Consider the following 21,643-nt stretch of genomic DNA (forward strand, 5'->3'; position numbering starts at 1 on the left):
CAAATATGTTAAATATTTTTGCCCTGGCTACTCTATACCTGCTCCCTGAGGGTCACACTTCAAATTCACTATGCAGGGGGTGGGAGGGGTCCTTCATAATTTTGTTGCCTTCATCTTTGATATATAGACCTGTATTTTGGAAGCCATGCTATCTAATTTTCTGCAGCTTATTCTTACTCTTTAATATTCAAATTCCTAAACTACATAACCATGTTAAATGATTAAATACTTTCAGTGAGGTTCTTATATACTGCCTTCAAAGTATTCCAAAGTAGGCTCATTCTGAAATTATTGATCTTTTTAATGGAGTTGTTTGTGAGCACTTTTAAAAACTGAAATCAGGTGTACCCACGTACATTAGCGTTGTTATGGGAGATTACAAAAGTAATGTGTATGAAATACGCCACGCTATAGACAGTATAGATGTGCATTGCATTTAGTTCAAAGTATTAACATGAATTCAAAGATAATTCACCAGTAGTTGCCCACTGTACAGCACAAATCCCCTCAATACACTTTTACAGCTCAGTCAGACTGAAAAAAGCAAACGGCAATTCTCATATGCATCTCACTGTCATTCTATAAAAATTCTTGTAAAAGACGGTGGATGGCACAAGTGTTAGATTCCCACCAGGTTGACAATGGCCTGAAATTCAATTCAATTATTCCCCATAGTAACGGTCAGAGAAAAGAGGCTGGAATGGGGGGATGGAGCCATGCTGTCACTGTCTTTCCCCCCTAAAGACTGCTGTCCATATAACCTTGTATGTTTCATCTATCTATCTATATCTCTCTCTCTCTATATATATATATCTATATACCTATATATATATATATATATAGGCTAATTACATGCTTGTAATACTCCTTTTAAGTGCAGACAATACAGTAAGTATGTCTGCACTCTAATCTGCCATGCAGTGAAATCAAATGGGAGATACAGCCTGAAGAAGCTGCGGTACAAGCTCTGCTCCTCCATGGCAGTGTGCAGGAGCGGCCGGAGAGCAGAGCTGATTGGGCTTTGGGCTGTCGTCATCATGCACCCTAGATTTAATGTGCAGTACATATAGAAGATATACATATCCATCAATCAACCTAACACAGTCATGAAACTACTCGTATCCTGAATAGATATTAATATACTCCTCAACATTTTAATAAATCAAAAAAGTGAGGTTATCTCATGGTGTCATCTAGTGGTTGTGCCGTCTTACTGCAAAAAAGAAAAGAAAATACAATAGAATTGAATAAAAGAAAATAAAACAAAGGGCCAGGATATGAAGGACAGGAGTGGCAGAGTGGCCATACTGCTTCAGTGTGGACTTTTATGAACTGAAGGGAAGCAGGTTCATGTATCATCTACAGGTACAGGTTAGGGACTGTCAAATGTTTTCATGTTGGACGCCCTATTTAGATTCATGGACCCCCATTTAAAGTCCTACCGTCCAATATGAGAAGGCTAATTTAGCTTGTCATGGCAGAACTGTCTCAGAAAAAAGTTGTGTCCTTCCAGCAGTCTGTCCTGATCTGTACAGAACCCCTCACAAGTAAGAGTGCTATGGCCTTCATCGACTACCAAGGACAATCTGGGACTTTCCACAGGTTAGGTCATAAACTGTGAAATTCAGGGGCTGCTTTTTGTTTCCTTTTACACAATCTGAAGAGCCAAATGTGCAAGGTCTGCCTCATTAAAAATCTTTGTTTTAATCTTTTTGGAGTCTTGCTTTATTTTTGGCTGAGTTTACCGGGACATTGGCGGTGCTCTGGCTAAGGTGCTAGAGAGGCACTCAAGGTGTTGTATTCTCCTTAACTAATGCTAAGGGTGCGCACCTCTTCATTTATTTTGCCGTTTGTTGTTGCAGTTTTTAATTGGTGGTGGCTGTTTTTTTTTTTTAGCCCTCCAATGCCAACCCTGTCTCCTAAAAATTGTGTCCCCATACAACTAAACTGCATGCTTAATTACAGTTAGAGGTATTTTGTTGCGGATTACATTTGTTTCTGACGAATCACAAATACCCTTCTAATCAACATATCTTGCATTATCTGGCTTTTTAGTCATTTTCATTGCTTTAGCCACCAAAAGTACCTGGTTAAGGTTAGGGGAAATTTAAGGTTTAGGCATAGAAAACACTTGGTTACAGCAATGTAACCTAGTAACCCCATCTGCCACCCCACTTGCCTGCAACTACAGGATTACACACTTTCTTGTGATAAGATAAGATAAGATAAGATAAGATATTCCTTTATTAGTCCCACGATGGGGAAATTTCACGTATTACAGCAGCAAAGTGGATAGCAAAATATGAAACATAATTTACAGAGTGGATAGCAAAATATGAAACATAATTTACACTATAAACAGTATAAACAGATAATAAGTACCAAATACAGTGATACATTACAAACAATCATAATGCACAACAAAAATATGTTCCCCTCAGTTTAGTTGTATGAGAATATATTTTAGGAAATAAGGCTCCTAGTGCTCATGTTTGAGGAACTGTTGCCAAGTCAATGCTTGACCCATCAAGATTGACAGCACTGTTCACTCCTCCTAAAGGTCAATTCATGCTTCTTGCAGACTGTCCAACTCAGTAGCAGTATAACACTATTGCGACTATGTGCAGAGGGGCCTTGAGGGTCTCAGCTCTGAGTTTGAACCTCAGGACCACAGAGCCCATGTTGCAATGACAGAGGGAACGTTTCACTCTGTCCAATTTCAAGTCATCTAAACACAACAGTGCTGCTGCTTTTAGGAAAACTAATGTGGACGACTTTATTACGGTGATGGAATACTGGTGTGAAGAAAGTCTGAAGTCTCTGAAAGTTCATTTTCATATCGTAGTGAAATGAAAGGAAACCAATGGCTGGATAAAAGCTAAAATATGGCTGCTTGCTTCGGGAAAACAGTAGCAGAAACACAGCAGTATAGTATACATATTTTCGTAGATATTTCACTTTACATTCATTGCTCTACAATTAGTTTCCCCAAAAGCAGTAGCACTGTGTTTGGATGACTTGAAATTGGACAGAGTGAAACGGCCCCTCCACAGGAATATAGCTCCTGTAATGTTTGCTTTATCAGTTCCATGGTTTTATTAGCCACAGCAGCGGGACATTATAAGGTGGGTGTGTCAGGCAAAAAAAAAAAAAAAAAAAAATCAAATTTGAAAATTGAGGGATTTCGATTTTTATATGTTATATTTTGTCTTTAGTACCCTCGTACAATTTACAAAATGGTTCGTTGCAATGTAAAATGTGGGGAAATTGTAGTAAACAGGCCAAACATGCAAAATCACTGGTATGGTCCTTTAGAATGGTAAGATTTTGATTGAAATGAATGATCTCATCATTCAATGGACTTTGGAGCACCACTGGAGGAGGCTATCATATGCTAGTGGTGTGTTGGGTCCTCTGCTGTGTTTTTGCGCCCTCTGTGTCCCTCTCCTCTCCCGCTCTTTGTAAGCGTTCAGGAGATGATAGGTCATGTCACCAACAAATAAAAGGTCCTACTGTTTCTTCACCTTCCAGCCCCCTTCGTTTGATGGTCGCCTTGTTGCCGGGTCATGGTGTCACCGAGGACCAGGGCTGACATGTCTCAGAGGAAAGGCACTACTGACCTTTCCCATTCATCCTCTATCTGTTTCTCTGGCTTGGCCTGGGAGGGGGGTAGTAGTAGTATAGTTAAGGGACATGCAGGCATCAGCCTTCCTCTGAGAGTCTCCATCAAGAAGTGCAGCAGGCTGAATCCTCACGCATGGCATAGCAGCACTCAGGGCATCCGACCAGCTCCAGCTGACATGCTAACAATTTTATTATAGATGGCAGCAGGAGGACAGAGAAGTAGAGATGCAGTTAACCTGGCCTTCCCCTCTTGCCTCTTCCTCCACCCTGTATTTCCTCTCTTGTGAAATGTGGACTTAAAATATAGAAAGGAAGAGTGGAAGGGGGGAGGAAGGAAGGATGTGTGTGTGTGTGGGGGGAGGGGGGTGACTGTAGGAAAGACATGAAGGAGCAAGAAAATGTGTTGAGACAGAGGGGGCAGGTGGAGGAGAGAGAGAGAGAGAGAGATACCTATAGAAGAGGGGAAAAAGTGATGAAATAAAACAGAGGTCACCAAGAACCAAAGAACACACTCCAGTTTGCTTTTTGGTTAGAAAACTCTCAGGATAAATCAGACACGCGGATAAGCTGTGAATCTAGTCTGGCAAAAATCCTCTCTCTGTCGCATTGGCACGTACATGTACCAGCCACTCCTCAATCCATGTGCAAACACAGAGGTCCAGAAATATGTAAAAAATAATAATAAATATATAAGCCTAGTAAGAGAGACAAAAGGAGGCTTGCAGACTCTTGGATGCTTGTCCACCAGTACATTATGATGCTGGCTGAGGTGAAGATGGCAGTCATGTAATTATCCATGAGTGGCATGAAAAAATCATTGGGTAGGTCTTGTGGAGTTCTCTGTAATGTTGAATGGTTCCTAGCACTTCAAGTAGAATGTCTACCCACAGCACATGAGCTACACAGATTTGCATGGTCCCTGCAGGAAGTAGGGCTATATTAAAGGGGCACATAGCTGTTTGATGATTTTATTGTTGTAGTGTGTCTGATGCTTTCTTAGGTGTGTGCACTCATTAATATTATATTTGGGTGCTTTTTTTTTTTCATCTGAGGCCTAGCAAGCTAGCTATCTAGTAGCTTCTGTGATGCTAGCTCAAACAAACATGGCCTATTTATCTGGCCTGTAGCTTAAATATACATGGACCAACCATTACAAACGTTTATATACAGTTATTTCCTTTTTGTCTAAACAATCAATATTCAGAAATGGTGAGATTATTATCTATGTAATGTCATGTTGGCCATTTGAGGTTGATAGTTAAACAGGTAAGCATAATTTCATCTCATTTTGATTTGATCGCTATAGCTCAAATACACACAGAGTTTATGCTGATTGTGTTTTAACAAAATCACTCAGGCTCACTATTCAGTGTTTAGCAAATCAAACTTATATTTTCACTGGTATGACATAATAATTACCAATCAGAATGATGCACTGATCTACTAAACAATTTTGACCAGCTGTAATTACATTTTAACAAGTTAAATTTTGTTTTTGATTTAGAGATTTCTGTACTATACTTTCTGTACCTTTTCTGTAGTCATTAAAAACAAGTTGGGAGACATCAAACTTTAATGAGACAAGTCAGAGTTTCTCTGTCAGAGATCTGAAACTTAGGCTTAACACCTCAAAATGTATATCAATAATAGTTAACAAATGTAATTTCAGATAGATAGATAGATAGATAGATAGACAGAATTTATTGTCTGACCCAGAAGGTGCCAGAAATTTGGGTTCACCAGTGTAAAAGTTTGCATTATTCGACAGACATCCACTATAGACATGTTAGTCTCCTTTTTCAATTAAATTAAATTGACCCCACATAATCAGTTTGCAATATTACCAATGTTTATGCCAATTTTTGTATCAATGCACACATATTTTACAGAACAGAACCAATGTGTTCGCAATTCCATTACTGTTACAGATTTCCTACTGGAATCATCACTAGTCAAAACTGATTTCCTGAATTACAAGTACATAATGATTAGCAACAGCTGCATTAAAGTTAACAATAAACAGCTTCAAACAAAGAATTATTACACATATCTTTGGAATTATTTTGCAATTATCTTGCAGTCAATTAGTCATGAATAAAATATAGATTTAATGAAAAAGATTTTTCACTGGTTGAACTGAACATTTAGAATTAACATTTTGATTGTTGGTGCATTTTATATATGCAGCATTTTCACTGGTGATAACAGGTTATTTATGTGTTCTACATAGTTATCATGAGTGAATAATGGAAAATTACATTATCAGTATGCTCAGTTGAAATTATAATAATCATTAATGGCATGAACAGGGGTAATAATAATAGTTCATGCAGTATGACTAAATGAGAATATTTTAATAATAAGGAAAAGTAACACGTTCACTAATTAGGATTGTGAGAATAGAGATCTCATTTATGTCTCCGTGTTTGATGCTTTATTTTTAGTTTCAAATATATAAAGCAAGAATGTCCATTTTGACAACATGACACTTTGACATGATTTTGTTATAGCTATTATTGATTCAAATTTAAACGAGTCCAAACGATGTTATGGATTTGATGATTAGAATTATGACTAAGTAAAAATGGCACCCATAAATCTCCACTGAGAGGACCTGAACAAATCATTTCAACTTGCGTTTCCATAAAATCTGAGATCTCTCTAGAGCCCACTGAGCCTTGCCGTGTCACAAAACTTATCAGCCAACATTAACTAACACACAATTGAAGCCTGAGTGGAGTCACATCAGCCATGTCAGCACAAACCTTCCTCAGGCAAACGGGACTCACACCACACTTCACCGGTCATCACCATAAACTCAAATGACCAAGGAGCAAAATACTTATATAGAACCAATTATATTAGCCATAATCGCCATCCTGTAAACAGTAATGCAGCGATGAATGTCCACTCAGCAATCACCCTGCAGCTGTATTTAATGAGCTTTATTGTTTTAGACGTCGAATTTTAACATCAATAAATCATTGCCACATTAATTGAAGGACATTAGGATAATAGCTCTGATCTTCTGGGTTGGGTTTGCTTCTGGGCACGGAGGGAGCTCACTTTACAGCAAACGCCAAACCATGTGCTCATCTGTTTACCTAATGCTACTAAGGTGTCACAATTTGGCAATGATATATTGATAGCAAAAAAAAAAATATATATATAGTAGCTTTACAGTAGGTTTTCCCTACAAGAGCATTCACATGTGTACATCCTGACCTATGAGGGTGTTAAAAGTGTCACATGATCCAAGCACTACTTCTTTGATACTAATTACATTCCTTTTTTTTTTTTTTTTTTTGGCACTTCCACTTTGGACAGTGACAGTAGAGATCAACTGGAAAGACAAGGTGGGATGACATGCAGCAAAGGGCTCAAGCTGGAACTGAACCTGGGCCGCTGCTGTAACGATACGCAGTTTCATTTAATTTATTTATTTTTTTTGTTTGTTTGTTTGTTTTTGTTTTATCAAAATTCAATCTGACAGTAGACCACACTCAAGACAAACCTGAGCAAATTCACTTGATTTCTTTCAAAACACGGGGGAAAAGGCAAATTAGGAAGAAGTGACACAGAAAAAGTAGAAAGAAACCAAAAGTACAAAAAAAAAAAAAAAAAAAAAAATCTGAACATTAGGGAGAAAAATGCCGAACAAAAAATTGCAAATTACAAGAAAAAATGATCTGAATATTAGCATACATGAAAATTTAAAATTGTTTAAAATCACAAAAAACATTGTAGAAAAAAAAGACAGAAAACTACTAAAAAAATATTTAAAATAAAGATAAATAAAGTGGATTTGTTGTGAGGGTGAGAAAAACTAAAATAATAATAATAATAATAATGAAACTAATTATGAATGTATTATGATACAATGTGTGTGCATCTCTCTCTGTGTGTGTGTGTGTGTGTGTGTGTGTGTGTGTGTGTGTCAAGATCAGTGGTGGGCTCCTGGTGATGCCACTTACCAAACACCAAGCACAGTTTGTCTGGCTGGAGTCTTTGACTGCATGTCTTCTGAAAAGGGCGTCCGAAATGCTGACATTGTGTTCAGCTCGCTCTTTTAAAAAAATGCTGCATCATTGCTAATCCTAATAAAGTGAATGACAAAACACAAATGATGACATGGCATATTTTGCATCCCACCCATTATGTGATCTTAACGGTAAGAGCCCCCCTCCCACCCCCCACCCCTCCCAGTGTAAACAGATACAAGAGACAACTGCTGTCTCAGTGACAGTAATTGTATCACAGATGCCTTTCATTATCAGGTTTTTAGATCATGTCAGCCAAGACAAGACAAATTCTGTGAAACCTACTGCTTCCTAAAGGAAATCCTAATGAGGCTCATCAAACTGCAGCAGAACGGAGAGGTGGTCCTTTTTCATCACGCAGAGATTCTGGTGGCAACATCCCTCTCTCGCTCTCTCTCCTGCACACACACACACACACACACCTACAAAAATACACCAACAGTTAGACACAAAACACCAATATAAATAAGAGAAAACCAGCAGGGAAGCAGTATTTTCGTGCCCGCTGGTAAGTGAATATAATTGCCCTCCAGCAGTTGGCAAGGATAATGTTATTATATGAGAATCAATATTGTAGTGTGGTGCAGCAACAACATAGAGGCACAAGGAAGCATTATCATAAGGAAAGCCCCTTGACAAATCTGATTAGCAGCCATTTGAGAGGCTGTTCCCAGAAGGACCTGCTGTCACGCTGACCCTGCTTAACCTCTTGATTTTCTGGGTTCAAGTCCAATTAACCTTTGGGACGAAGCAAGAGTGTCGCCACCAGTGCAGTCGATAGGAGCCCAATAGTAATCATTTCATTTTCTGGTTCATCAAAGGGGCCTGGGCCCCACCTCACTAATCTCAATCAAAGACACAGCCATTTGTCACTGTAGACACAACAAGAGTGTGACCAAGAGGCTGGTTAGAGCCGCGCTGCACGGTATGATCTACTGCTCTGTCTGCTGGACTGATTGACCTGCTGCTGGAAACACACCGGCTCGGTCAAATAGCTGGACAGCAGCAGCTCTCCTCACAAGTACATTTTTCAACAATTTCAAAAAATAAAAAAAATCAACGTTGAGGGTTCTTGTTGCTGAATGTTGTCCTTTGGGACATAGACTGAGTTCATATTACAGAAAGGTCCTAACTCGGGCATCCTGGCTCAGCTGTTTGGTAGCTATGGTGATTAAGGTTAAGACCTGGTTTAGGAAAACAGCCTTTAAAGATTAACAGGCAATTTTCTGTATACCGTTTTTTAAAAGGGAAAGGTCTATTCAAACCAAGTCTGAATTTTCAGCACGAAAAACATGAATGATAAGATTTGAATACATCTCCATGAACTTCTTCACACCGAGTCTGAAATACCACAGTCGCATCTGTTCGTTTTTGTTTTTTTTTCTTTCTTTTTTTTCTTTTTGGAAGCTGAAAGACAACTCAGCAACCAGCTTTTGGGGTCACGTGTCCAGAACCAGCATGGATGTGAAGCTGTTCATATCCTCCGTCTCCAAGAATGAAGAACTGTATGATAAAAAAAAGGGGGAACAAAAAGAACTAGTATGGTAAACAACTGCTGAGAAAATGGTTGAGTTTCTATTAAAAGGTCAGCTTTTCTTTATGGTGTCTATGCAGCTTTACCTGGGATAGGGAAGATAGCACACCAGCTTCTACTAGAAAATTTGCTCTGGAGTGGAGAGGCGGTTTCTTCCCTTTCATTTCAGCAGCCAAAAACAAACAAAAAAATAAACATACTATCTTGTTTTATCCTCTTTAATCTCATACAGAACAAATAAAATATCAAACCTTATTCTCCAAAAAGCTTATAACAGACCCGAAAAAATGTCTCAAATTATATATTTAGTTAGTAAGCATAATAGTGTAAGGACTTAATATAGTAAGAGAAAATGGAAAATTTTTCCAAAAGAGCGTATCTTTAATTGTCTCCACAAATCATCCACAACACAACATCATTTGCTAGTTAACACATGTAAAAGTTAATAACTGAAGCTGAATTGAATATTTAGCATTTCCTAAGCTGTGATAAGACAGGTTGAAGTAAGGTAAGATAGTATTCCTGAAGTTAGTTAAGATTTGCTTCTGTAATATGAAAACTGGGAGCCGACTTGTCCTGTCTCAAGATTTAAGATAGGGAGGTTTGTGTGATACAGCCCCTGCTCCCTGCAGCAGCCATGCTCAACCACTATCACCCTGAACCCAGCTGAGTCCTACTCACTCCAGCTGTTGCCTACTCAGATGCACTTCATACAAATGCAAGGAATGGAGCAAAACATTCAGTTCATTCTCTACTGCCAGTATATTAGAAACAGACACACACACACACACACACACACACACACACATATATATATATATAGATAGATAGATAGAGAGATAGATAGATAGATAGATCTATATCTATAGATAGATATAGATATATAGATATATAGATAAAATCATATTTAAAAGTAATATATTTAGACCACTTTAGCTTGAACAGGACAGTAACAGGACTGTCTGAGGCCCTCAGTGCTGTTGGACAAATGCCAGTTTTCTGGACACCAATCTCTCAGTCATATTTAGGCAGAATGGTCACAATGGCTGCCAAGGGTAAAGGGGAAAAATTAGGAAAAATAAAGGTAAAAGCACTGAACTCTTACTGCATTTCATACAGTCAAAATCACCATCTATCTTTGACATCTGTTTTGCTAATGTCAGTAGTTGTTTTTATTAAACATTACATGACATATATATATATACATCTATCTGTCTCTCAGCTGAGATTTCTCGACAGTGGGGTTACCAGTCTCCCTGATACAGTGTCGACTGTATCAGGTCAAGATAAATGCCTCAGTCCAAACAATGGATATGGCTTCAAGATGAAACCTGTGAGCCTCCCTTAAGGAAGGCAGTATCCCAGTGAAACCAAAGTGAAAGTGAAAGGACAGCTTGGCCCTGGTAAAGCCTGCTGGGTGGCTCTCAGCCTCGCTGGCTCTGAGACTCCAGACACTGTGATGGATTGATGATTGACCCCGGAGGTCAGCACAAATGCAGAAGTGCTGGGATCTAATTAGAGGCCCACTGGGGAGCTATATGAGTGGTAGATTAAAATTCAGGGGAAACAGGCTCGAAACAATAGGGCAGAGTGCTGAGTTTGGTTTGTGGGCAAAATAAAACTGGATTCCAGTATATTTTTTGAGTCTTACAGAGGCTGTGTATGTTTTGGTTGTAGTTGTGCATATGTCAGATTAAATAACCTGTCACCACAACTCTGATAATGTTCAAAATAATCGAGTCCTTTTAGCACAATAATAATTTAAAATTCAAAATGGACACTTTTTTGAAAACATTAACAATTCACTATGACCCAGAAGTTTTATATATATTAATTCAATACTACAGTCAGAAAAAATCTGCGGCATAGACAATTAGCTGATGCTTTATCCCAAGGTCTCACTCTGCAACCATCTGAGGCAGGAAATCTCAGTGTCACACTGTACTCTTGGACTACTTATGGACTAGAGTACTACTACTAGTACTACTATTATTAAGCTAACACTCCAAGCCTGAGTGTCTACTCATTCAGTGCAATTTTGTCCTCTGTTCCATGCTGTAGCACTATGAATAATTTCAGATAGGGGTCACCAGGCCAATTACATTAGCTTGTGCTTTTGAACCACAGCCATAATAATTACTTTTTCATAAACTTTGAAATGATATTGATGCTCGCCACTATTAGAGCTGCCATCTAAACACAGGTATTAGAGATGGTCATGAACATTATTATCCAACAGCAGGTTTAGGTGATTATTTTGGTGATGATGCCCTTCTAATATTTTGTTTTTCTAATAATTGTTGTTGTTGTTGTTGTTGTTGTTGTTGTTTCCTTATTTTACCACAACCAAAACCTTGGCTAAACCTAGCCCCAACTTTAAAAGGATAGTTCCCTCATTTTGAAAAAAGTGATATTATTTCCCTTCCCCCCTAGCTGTTCTGTAGTACAGTAGTGGTGCTCTCTTCCTCTCATTGTTACTGAGTGCTGGATACTGGCTGGATGCTCCAAATGCTAACTGTTAGCCTCCAGCCATTGAGCTGGACTTCCCCCCAGCTAACAGTCTTCTTTAATTCACTCAAAGAATGTTTAGCATCACTTTATAAGTGTTGTGTTCCAAAACTAAAATGCATACATGGTTTCATTCAAATTACTGTTTTTAATTATCTTTTATGTTATCAACATCCGGACAGATCCGGTAACTTCTGCACTTCTTGTATCCCTCCACACCAGAGGAGCAGCAGCCACCACAGAAACAGAACTAGATTGCTTGAGGTTGTTATCATTTGTTGTCTTCATTAAACAGAAGTACACATGTTGGAGGAGCTTTTTGGCTAGCTTTTTGTTTTCCCACACTCAGCTCTACCACACGTTTCACGTACCTTTCAGGCACCTGCCAGCCACCGTAGTAACTGAGGACCAGCGCAGAGAGCTGGGCCCGTGCAAGAAACTAGTTCTACTTTCTTATTTTATTTTTTAATTTTATATTTTTTCCATCATTTCAGTCTGTAAAAATTCTGAAAAACATCATCAAGCCCAGGCATTGCTTATTTTACAATTTGAGGGGTGGTTAAGGTGGTTATTTTCAAGCATGTTAGCCGGGGGGAAGTCCATTTCAATGGCAGGAGGCTAATTGTTAGGATCTGCAGCATCGAGTCAGTATCCAGCACTCAGTAATAATGAGAGAAAGATTGCATTATATGTCCTACATAACAGTCAGGAGGGAAGGGAAATAAAATAATATTTTTCAATATGGATGAACTATACCTTTAACCCCAACCCTTTCATGGTGGAGGAATGTAATCGTGGCATTGTTTGTGTCTGAAGCAGATATCCTCATTTCTGGGCTTGCTGTCATTTCACAAAGTTTCATGCGACTGTGTTAGATTTGTCCAGGGCTGACAAAAGGCTGCAGTCTCTCCCCAAACTGATGCAATCAGATTAAGAGTCCATCTGCCTGTGGCTGGACGGGCTTCCAGCATGTCTCGTCTCAGGGATGCTAATGCTGTGGCTCTATCACCACCAAGGCAAGGGGTCGTAAAGTCAATACAGAGGCTTGCTGGGTGTTAACAATGCACTGCTGTGAGAGTGAGAGGAGGCCGGCAGCAGGACGTACAGGCTTTGTTGTGCCACATGGCTTCCAGGCTGAATATGGGCCATGAGGGAGTTGTTCACCCAATTGTTCCTCTCTGGGTGACATGCACCCGCCTCCATGTCAGGTCTGTTTAAATAGCTGCACCCCCGCTCCCTGTTGACAGATGTATCTTTATGCAAGGATTTATTCCGTTTGTTTGGACGGGATTAGGATTATTTAGGCAGGATTAGTGTTGTTTTTTATGGATAATGTCATAGACTACCTCATGTCAAAGATGAGGACTCTGCAGGGCTACTGGCTGCTTATTTGATGTCTCTTTCTTTGAGCTTTTTGTTTGTCTCATACATGGGGAACTGGATTAAAGTGGTTCCATTATGTTAGGTGTAAATAACGATGGAAATTGACAATAAAAAATAATAAATAAATAAATAAATAAATAAAGATTTAAAAAATGAAGGGTTTTCCTTGTAAAACCTGTTTAAAGATGAACTGATCTATAACCTTAACACCTTATATCACAAATATATTGAGATTTATTTATTTATTAATTTATTGAGCCTGAATTAATTTTTTTCTGTAAACTCACATTGTATCAAGTCCAGGACAGCATTACAGTACAGTATAGTGCAGAGTGCCTGCACAGCACTGAAGGTTAAATAATGTCAATTGCCACGTAATTCCTAATTCCTATTCAACTTTAATGGACTTAATAACTTTGAAAATTTGATTTCCTGTGCTCATTGGAAATGCTGAAAAGAAGAGGAATAAATTATTCAAATGAAGTGTAAATATGCTGAGGCCCCTGTCAATTACATGTCAAGCTGTTACTGCATGATAATCTATAGAGATACTTGTGCATTGAATAGTAGTGGTAATCTATGCAGATGTCATGGAAATGTCATGGCTTTCAAGCAGTCATTTTTTAAACCACTTTTTGACATAACTGACAGTTTTGTGGAGGAAAGTAGGTTGAAGACTCGCACTGACTGTACCACTTGACTTTTCTCTTACACTATAATATGAGCATGTTTTGCCTATTATGCTCGATTTTATCCACAATCTTACAGTCTCAATACTTGATGGAAATAATGTTAAAAGGTCGAGTACAGTTAATTATTTATATGTCTGTATGTATAGCCTGCAGTTGTAGATCATCATGCAGTTTTAATAACTGAAGCACTAGATTCACATTTCCTAAAGTTTGAAATAAAAAAAACAACAACAACATGATGTAATGTAATATAATTTAGGTAACATGTATAATATAAAACTGATTAAAATTCAGCAATAGCTGCAGGTATCTCTTCCTCATGCATTTCACTAAGTGCTTCGCATTTGTAGCCTGTTAAGTCTGCCACCTGCCAAATGTTCACCTAAATCTACATCTTTAAATGACAATAACAAATTCTAGTGACTTTTCTTTCTTCCCTGTCTCTGTGCATGACAATGGCTCACTCTCTGACGAGCCTTTAAAACAACAAGTTACAAGCAGTCCCATCTGACGGCTCGGCCACCAGTCTTGTCTCCCCAGGTTTCTCCATGCTTGTCCTACGTCTTTATGCCCCCAGCCAGACCCACAAGCCACGTGTCTGTGGGCATTAGGAGATCCTACAACTGTTCATTTACCTCCAGCAGTCAGTTCCTTTAGCATCACAAAGACGGCACCATGTTCGATGTCACAGCTGATGTCGTAAAAGACAGTTGGGCCCCACAGCCTCTCAGTCTGACCATGTCAGGTTTAAATAATGACCTGCTGTTATCCTCAGCCACTCATATCTCGCTGAGAACTCCGGTTTATTCTCTGACCCCTGAACTTTGCGCCCGCTAACAAAAGCATGAATTACTCACTTCATTGATCCTCATTAATTCTCCTGAAATAAAACAAAAGATGCAGGCTATCTCTGTGTGTTCTGTTGGCAGCCACCATTAACCCTGCTAGTTGAGGAGGATCAACTGAGTCCTGAGCACATCATCTCCACTGAGCAAATAAGTGGACACTATAAAAATCAAGAGCGGATCCCAAAGGAGACCACCCCCCCACACACACACACATACACACACACCCCCCACACACACACCCCGGCCTGACCCCTGCTTGGGCAGCACGTAACATCTGACCTGCGGAGGAAATTTATCACAACATTTCAATTAGACACTGGCAAGTCTCCAAGGCAGGTGACTATCCAGCAGCTGCTTGACCTTGCTGCCAAGATTAGCTCGGCTTTCCAATATGATTCCAGTGATCCCACCCTCGGTGTGGTGCAGAAGTCAGCTTCCTCCCCTGGACACCTCCACATGATTGCCTTACCATACAGCTATTGTATTAAGAGGCTCCATAAGGAGATTGGTGGACCACACTGTGGGCACAGCTAGGTTGTGATAGGGTCTGTCCTTATGGTTTACTCATCCACCCCTTGTCATTCTTGTATTCATACACTCTACATGAAGGAATGATGAACACATATTTTCACATCAGTAAATGTCCATTCTAGTACTCTACTGATATCATGCAACTGTAAGTCAACCAACAGCCAGTTTCTGAAAGTTGTCTCATTTTGTCTTCTGAACATCTGTGAGCAGGCTCCGATCCTCCAGGAAACATGCTCTGCTGCTCTGGTTACATTCACAGGAGCAACTACAGCGACTACAAGCAGAAGAAATACAGTGCAGTCATGTTAGTGCCTGAGTGCAAAATACCATAGCTGACCACTTGTCACCAAAGGAAAAAAAAAACTGTGGAGTAACTGAGCTTTGCATTGAAATGTGGAACAAGGACCAGTCCGATTTTCCACATGGAAAAGTCACCTTAACCTTAACTGCACCTGCAAGAGTTAAAACCTTGATTTGCGAAGGCAGGGTCACCATGTAGACACGACCCCAAAATACCTGTGCATGATGTCACAGCAAAATGACGACAGCTAGCTAGCATTAGTGGCTAACGTTAGTCATCGTCATTGACTCTCATTAGTGAGTCATTTTCAGGGACAGGAACACATTCAACACAGAGGTGGGAACCTTCCAACACGGAAGTTGGAAGATCCATCAGTCAACGGGAACTCTTCACCATATGCTTGTTTTTTTTTTTTTTTTTTTTTTTTTTTGTATTTTTCTCTGCTGCCGTGGCTCTGTTCCCCTTCATAATCAACAGAACTTCCTCTTATCTTTTGTATTTTTTGGCTGGGAAGTCATCATTCGCATTAAAGTTTAAAAAAGAAAAAAAAATAGCCAAATGAACTGAACTGAATTTGATGGTGTGTTCTCATATAGTAGGCTAAACTCACAGAAGGCTTAAACCATGTTACTCACTGATGTTTCACATTTCACTTCATGTGTTCTCTGCAGCGAAGGTGCTCTATTTTGTGAAATCCAATCTTTAGACAATGATGAATATGGAATTCAAACATCACATAATTTGTCACTTTTGTGTTATTCCAAAATATTGAGCAACTCAAAGCTCATTTCAAAATTTGACTGAAATGATGTGTGTCAGGTTAGAGCCTTTCACAACAAAAACATGAAGAAACCTCCCTGGTTCCTATCAGACCTACAATCTAAGTTGCCAGGGAATGTCCCAAAACAGAGCAGTGTCAGGTTTCCCCTAACCAGGAAGAGGGCGTGGGGGTGGGGGAAACTGTTTCGGTAGGCTTTGACTGTGGTGAGGTGCAAATTTTTAACTTCCTTGGTCCAAGACGCCATCCTCTTCAGTCATCGCAGCCGAGGGAGGGCTGGCCGGAGGGCGAGGCTTGTCTCGTCCTGCCTGGGGATGCACAAACAGTGTCCTGGCCTTTCCCAATTGTTGTCTTTATCACGTGCCCGGCCTGCGATTGACAAGCAGACCATGGGTCGCTGATAGACGCTTCCTTTCAAAGACAGGAATAGTGAGGTCAGTGCTGTGTTATCGATAGAGACCTGGCCCGCACATTCTTTGGTTATCCAGTGTGTTGTGGCACACACCAAGGTGGGACGCTCAGTCCCCTCACTCAGCTGGCTCAGCAGGGCAGATGTGTGGTGTGTGCACTCATGCACCTTTTATAGCAGTAGCCCTCAGAGGCCCACTAGCCCCCAGATGGACTTTTCAAATGTATCTGTGTCTGACCAAAAAAAAAAGAAAAAAGAAAAAAAAAAGAAAAAAAAGTTACTTGGGCCTATGATTATTTTGTTTAGTGAATTTAAATGTAGAGAGTTTTAAAAAGTAATCTAAAAATAACACTAATACTAATAGCAAATAATAATAATTTTAAAAAAGCATTAAAAAAAAAAGTCCATCCTGGGTTTCAGTTAATAATGGATGACTGATTTGTTTTAACAATCTACCATTAACCATAGCTTAGTCTGTGCAATTCATTTTTCATTTCAGTGAAAACTTCTGGCTCTCTTACTCTCTCTTTCAATTTGAAAATGATTGATATGCTTGTTCAAAGAATAGAACCAGATCATCCATGCCTCATACAGAGAGAAGAGCCTCTCTGTCTCTTTCTCTACTTTAACATAGCCCACACTCTTGATTTATAACCTTGATTACTATTGATTGTCTGTAAGATTTTATTATAAAATCAATTGCTTATGGGAGCTGTGATATACTGATGTAATACGAGCCGAACGTTGTCACCAGGTAGCCCCTGCATGTGAATAAAAGGCAAGCAGAGATCATATGTTATTGATTTTTCTATTGATCTCTCTATCTCTCTGATAAGGTAATGACAACATATGCATACATATCATTCTACGGTGAGATGGCTATGTCCCTGCTTTTAGTTAATCACGGCCCAAATATCGTCTCAAGGCCCGGCCCAACGGCCAAAGTCATGCACTGAGTTACAAAAGACATCAGTTCAATTTGACTCATGATTCAGTGGTGGATGATTTGATTTCAGAGAATTTTCCCCCTTTTTGGAACGATTCAGCAATTCATTCCATTAATTGTTTTAGCCAATCAGTTTGGCTGAATCAGCAGAATTTATAATTGATGCACTGATGCAATTAATGAGTAAACTCCTAGTATTTACACAACAGAGCTTGAATTGTAGTAGAGTGGACTTTCCTATCCAAATTGACATTTGCAGCGTTGTTGTTGCAAAGAGCTGTGGCTGTTGCACCGGGCTAAGTGCCATTTTATTGTGAACTAGACAAGCAAACCGTTCAGTGTCCAGGACTCAGTTTGCTCACCATCCTCATTGGACACAGCATTAGCTTCACTGCCTCTGGGCCGGTACTGAGCTCAGAGGGAGTGCGGCATTATTAGCAGCAACCAGGGGTCTACCCGCATCATCTATATAAGGACATATCCCATCTACAAAGATATGTGCTTTCACATCAGTTTATAATTCTATCTTCATCATAAACTGTGGGCTGCATAACAGTGACAGTAGTAGCTGTTGTCCACTAGCAGTCCAGTTAGTCATATATATTTGAAATTGAATGTAGAGTAATGGCTTTGAAAAATCCATTACTCTTCATAATTATTTATACTGGTTCTTTGAAGTCCCTGATTTTTCTTCATGCACATCGGCTGCTGTAGATTATGTGATAATGTAACAAATAACAAGTAACATTCCCCAACACTGCCAGGGAAGTAGTGGCAGGTGAAGTGGACTTCACATTTTATTGTACAGAACAAAGCTGAGCATGTTTGTAGGCTGACATGCTTCTATGGAAGTCATATTAAGGGTATTTTCTATCAAAGGACAACTGTAAAGGTAGATTCATATGTTTCTGAAATGACAGTAGTTGTTGTTTTTTGTGTGACGCAGAGTGGAGGTCACATTTACCCACCTTTTATTCCCTCGTACGGCTCTGACCATGGCCATGTCAGAGAAGTGAAGGGCATATTTGTCACAAGCAGCACTTTAGACACGGTTTTGGCTCTTGCATCTGGGGTGATTCTCACAAGAATTGCAACACCTGAAGTGAGTCCTTGCAACACCGTGCTCAAATTTGTATTTATTCCAAGTCAATACGAAATGTGTTAACAAAGAGCGGTTCATGGCCTGATATGAAGGTGTGTGTTTCCACAAAGCCTTCTCAGCATCCTGAAGGTTATCTGCATGCTTTACTCACTGACACAAGTGGAAGCCACCTGCTGATGGGGGTGGGCTTTAGCACAATCCATTGTGAGATCAACTGAGTGCTTATTTCACACACAGGCACACACACACACACACACAGGCACACACACACACACACACACACACACTACAAATATTCAGAAAATTAGTCTTCTATTTATGTTGCTGTTTTCAAGGAAGGACACAGTGCATTTGATTTTGCAGCTTGGAATCTTTCCCAGAGAAGAAAGCCCCTCTGTCATACATAACAGCAGTGTGCTGTCAGTGGTTGTAGTAATGGTAATTGTAGAGGAACTGGTAACAGCTGTAGTTGTTGTTGCATTACACAAAAAAAAAAAAAAAAAAAAAAAAAAAAAAAAACATTCATAAGGTATGCATGTCAAGAAAATTAATTAAAGCAAAACTAGCCTCTGGTAGAGTGTTGGGTGTTATAGTTACCTGGGAGTCCACATGGAGGTAAAATCTCCTCTTTAGCTGCTCTGTGCTCCCCTGGGCTGCTAATCCACAATACTGGATTGCTATTTTTCCATTCACTTCCATAGCGAAACATCTCCCAAAATAACAGTTTAGGAACATAAATACACTCCAACAATGCAGATTATACCAATATAAATAAAGTCCCAGTACTCTTTTCATGTTTTTGAGGAAATTAAATAGTTCTTTCCATGGTATTTTTTCCCCCTATATGAAATGCAAAGTAGATCCAGCGGGTAGCATCTGCTGGTAACTTACGCATAATAACCTTGTTCTAGGAAGAAATGACCCAACAGTACCTTCACAAATCATTGCAATGACACAAAAAAAATCAAATAACACAAAAAATGGGTACCAGGATTTGTCATTTTTTATATTGGCATAAACCATATAGTTGGTGTTTGTATACCTTTCTTTGTTTTATTGTTTATTTGAGAATGGACCATGTACATTTAAAAAAAAAAATAATAATAATAATAAAAAAAAATACACCCGAGTTAGCCAAAAGGCTTGTTTTCATGGGCAGTTCCTATGTCAGATGTTGTTAGGCATCCTAGAATAACAAAATAATACAATATGTACAATATTCAAAAACATACCACATTGTGAGCATTTACAATACAGTTACACAGCAGGAGTGGATTAAATCCCACAGAATAACACTAGTGCACCAAAGTTAGTTAAAATGGTAATATAATAACATATAAATCATGCAACGCAGAGTCACAATGGGAACGGTAAAAATGGCAGTGCGAAAACATAAGACATATCAGCCAATCACACTTTCAGAATTTGTGTAGCCTCACATCTTTTTTTTTTTTTTTTTTTTTTTTTTCAAAACATTTAAAGTCTTTATTTGGCAAACTGGTGTTACTATGACATACAGTTTATTGTACAAGGCACTTCATGGGAAATTATTGAAAAGTAGCAGAGAAGATCAGTGGTACTGCAAGGCACAACTTTGAGGGTGTGAGAAACAGGGGGGACAAAAAGTGTTGCCAGGTGGATTTTCTGACGGTATGACTGTCATACACTGAATCAACAAGACTGAACAAATCAAGAAAGCTAATAAATAGAACAAACTTTGTATTTCAATATACCGCACTACTACTGATTTCCAGAAATCAGATTTTGGCTTAAGAGTATACTGTATTGGACAAAAGAAAAGAAAAAGAAAAAAGAGAAGAAAAAACATATTGTATAGCTGCAAAACTCCTGAAGAAACACTTAACACTTAAGGTAGCAGATATAAAGCTCATTGTATAGGATGGGCCACCTTAATACACAATAAAATATACCTGTATATACATTAAACGGTGGCAGTATCTAACTGAAACACGTTCAGATAGAGCATGTTAGACTGCATTACAAATATGCAATAAACTGCCCCAAAGAAAGCAAATTGTGTGGTTTTCAGTGCACAAAAGCAGCAGCCTACAGTAGTTTTTAAGGGAACATTTTCAGTGCACCCATTGATTAAATAACAGATGGGTTTGTTGTGTCATTAAAATAAAAAACTAAAAAGAATTTTGAGGCAGTGTATTCCAAAATTATGAACTTATCAAATTAATATGAAATTAATAATGAAAACATGTTTATATGCACTGGACAGTAACAAAGCATTCACAAGAAAAAAATAAAATAAATAAATAAAAATAAACCTGCCCATTGTTTAAGCACTCATTTTTGCAAGGCACTGGATGATTAGTGCTTTGATATCAACAACTCTCTAATAAGTGCAAGCAAAAACATCTTTGATATTTGCGACAGATCCAACAGACAACGACGCTGCAAACCCAGACAACCCCAGACCAAGCCTCTGTTATACTTTGCTCAGACTGAATATGAAGCAAATTTTTGCGTTGTGAATTCACGTGAATATGGCCGCAAATTTTTGAAAAATTTCATCTCACGTGAATATGCAAACGTTGCATGCTTGCATGTCATTTGAAACAAGGAAATTTCTGTCATTGGCATTGCCCAGCTGTCTCTTCACTTTATTTGCATTGACTTTGTATATTTAATCAAGCCGTGTCAGAAAAATGCATCATGTCTGGTCTGACCACACAGTTAGACTGCCAGACACCCCAGAATAAATACCTATAAAAACATGAATGCATACCTTTGCAAAACAATCTCTACAGCTCGACTGTGTTATGACTGTCAGCAGTTACACATGGCCATAAGGCAGAATGTGGAAACCTTCCTGTGTGGATAGCGCATGCACACAAGCCACAAGAAGTGAAAAGTGTCATTAACGCAGGGCTGAACATGCAACAGTGAACTGATAATGACAGTGCATATCACCACTCCA

The 21,643-nt window shown here is 39.0% G+C and overlaps 1 long non-coding RNA gene across 1 annotated transcript; it reads left to right on the forward strand.

Moving 5' to 3' along the window:
* The first annotated feature begins 374 nt into the window (after positions 1 to 374).
* LOC115365706 (uncharacterized) lies at positions 375 to 20,826 on the forward strand. Its single transcript, XR_003928783.1, has 3 exons — positions 375 to 384; positions 16,626 to 16,632; positions 20,760 to 20,826. It is a non-coding gene; the product is annotated as an uncharacterized LOC115365706 (long non-coding RNA).
* Positions 20,827 to 21,643: the final 817 nt, after the last annotated feature.

Source organism: Myripristis murdjan, chromosome 9 (genome assembly GCF_902150065.1).
Source record: "Myripristis murdjan chromosome 9, fMyrMur1.1, whole genome shotgun sequence".
Classification (NCBI taxonomy): Eukaryota; Metazoa; Chordata; class Actinopteri; order Holocentriformes; family Holocentridae; genus Myripristis; species Myripristis murdjan.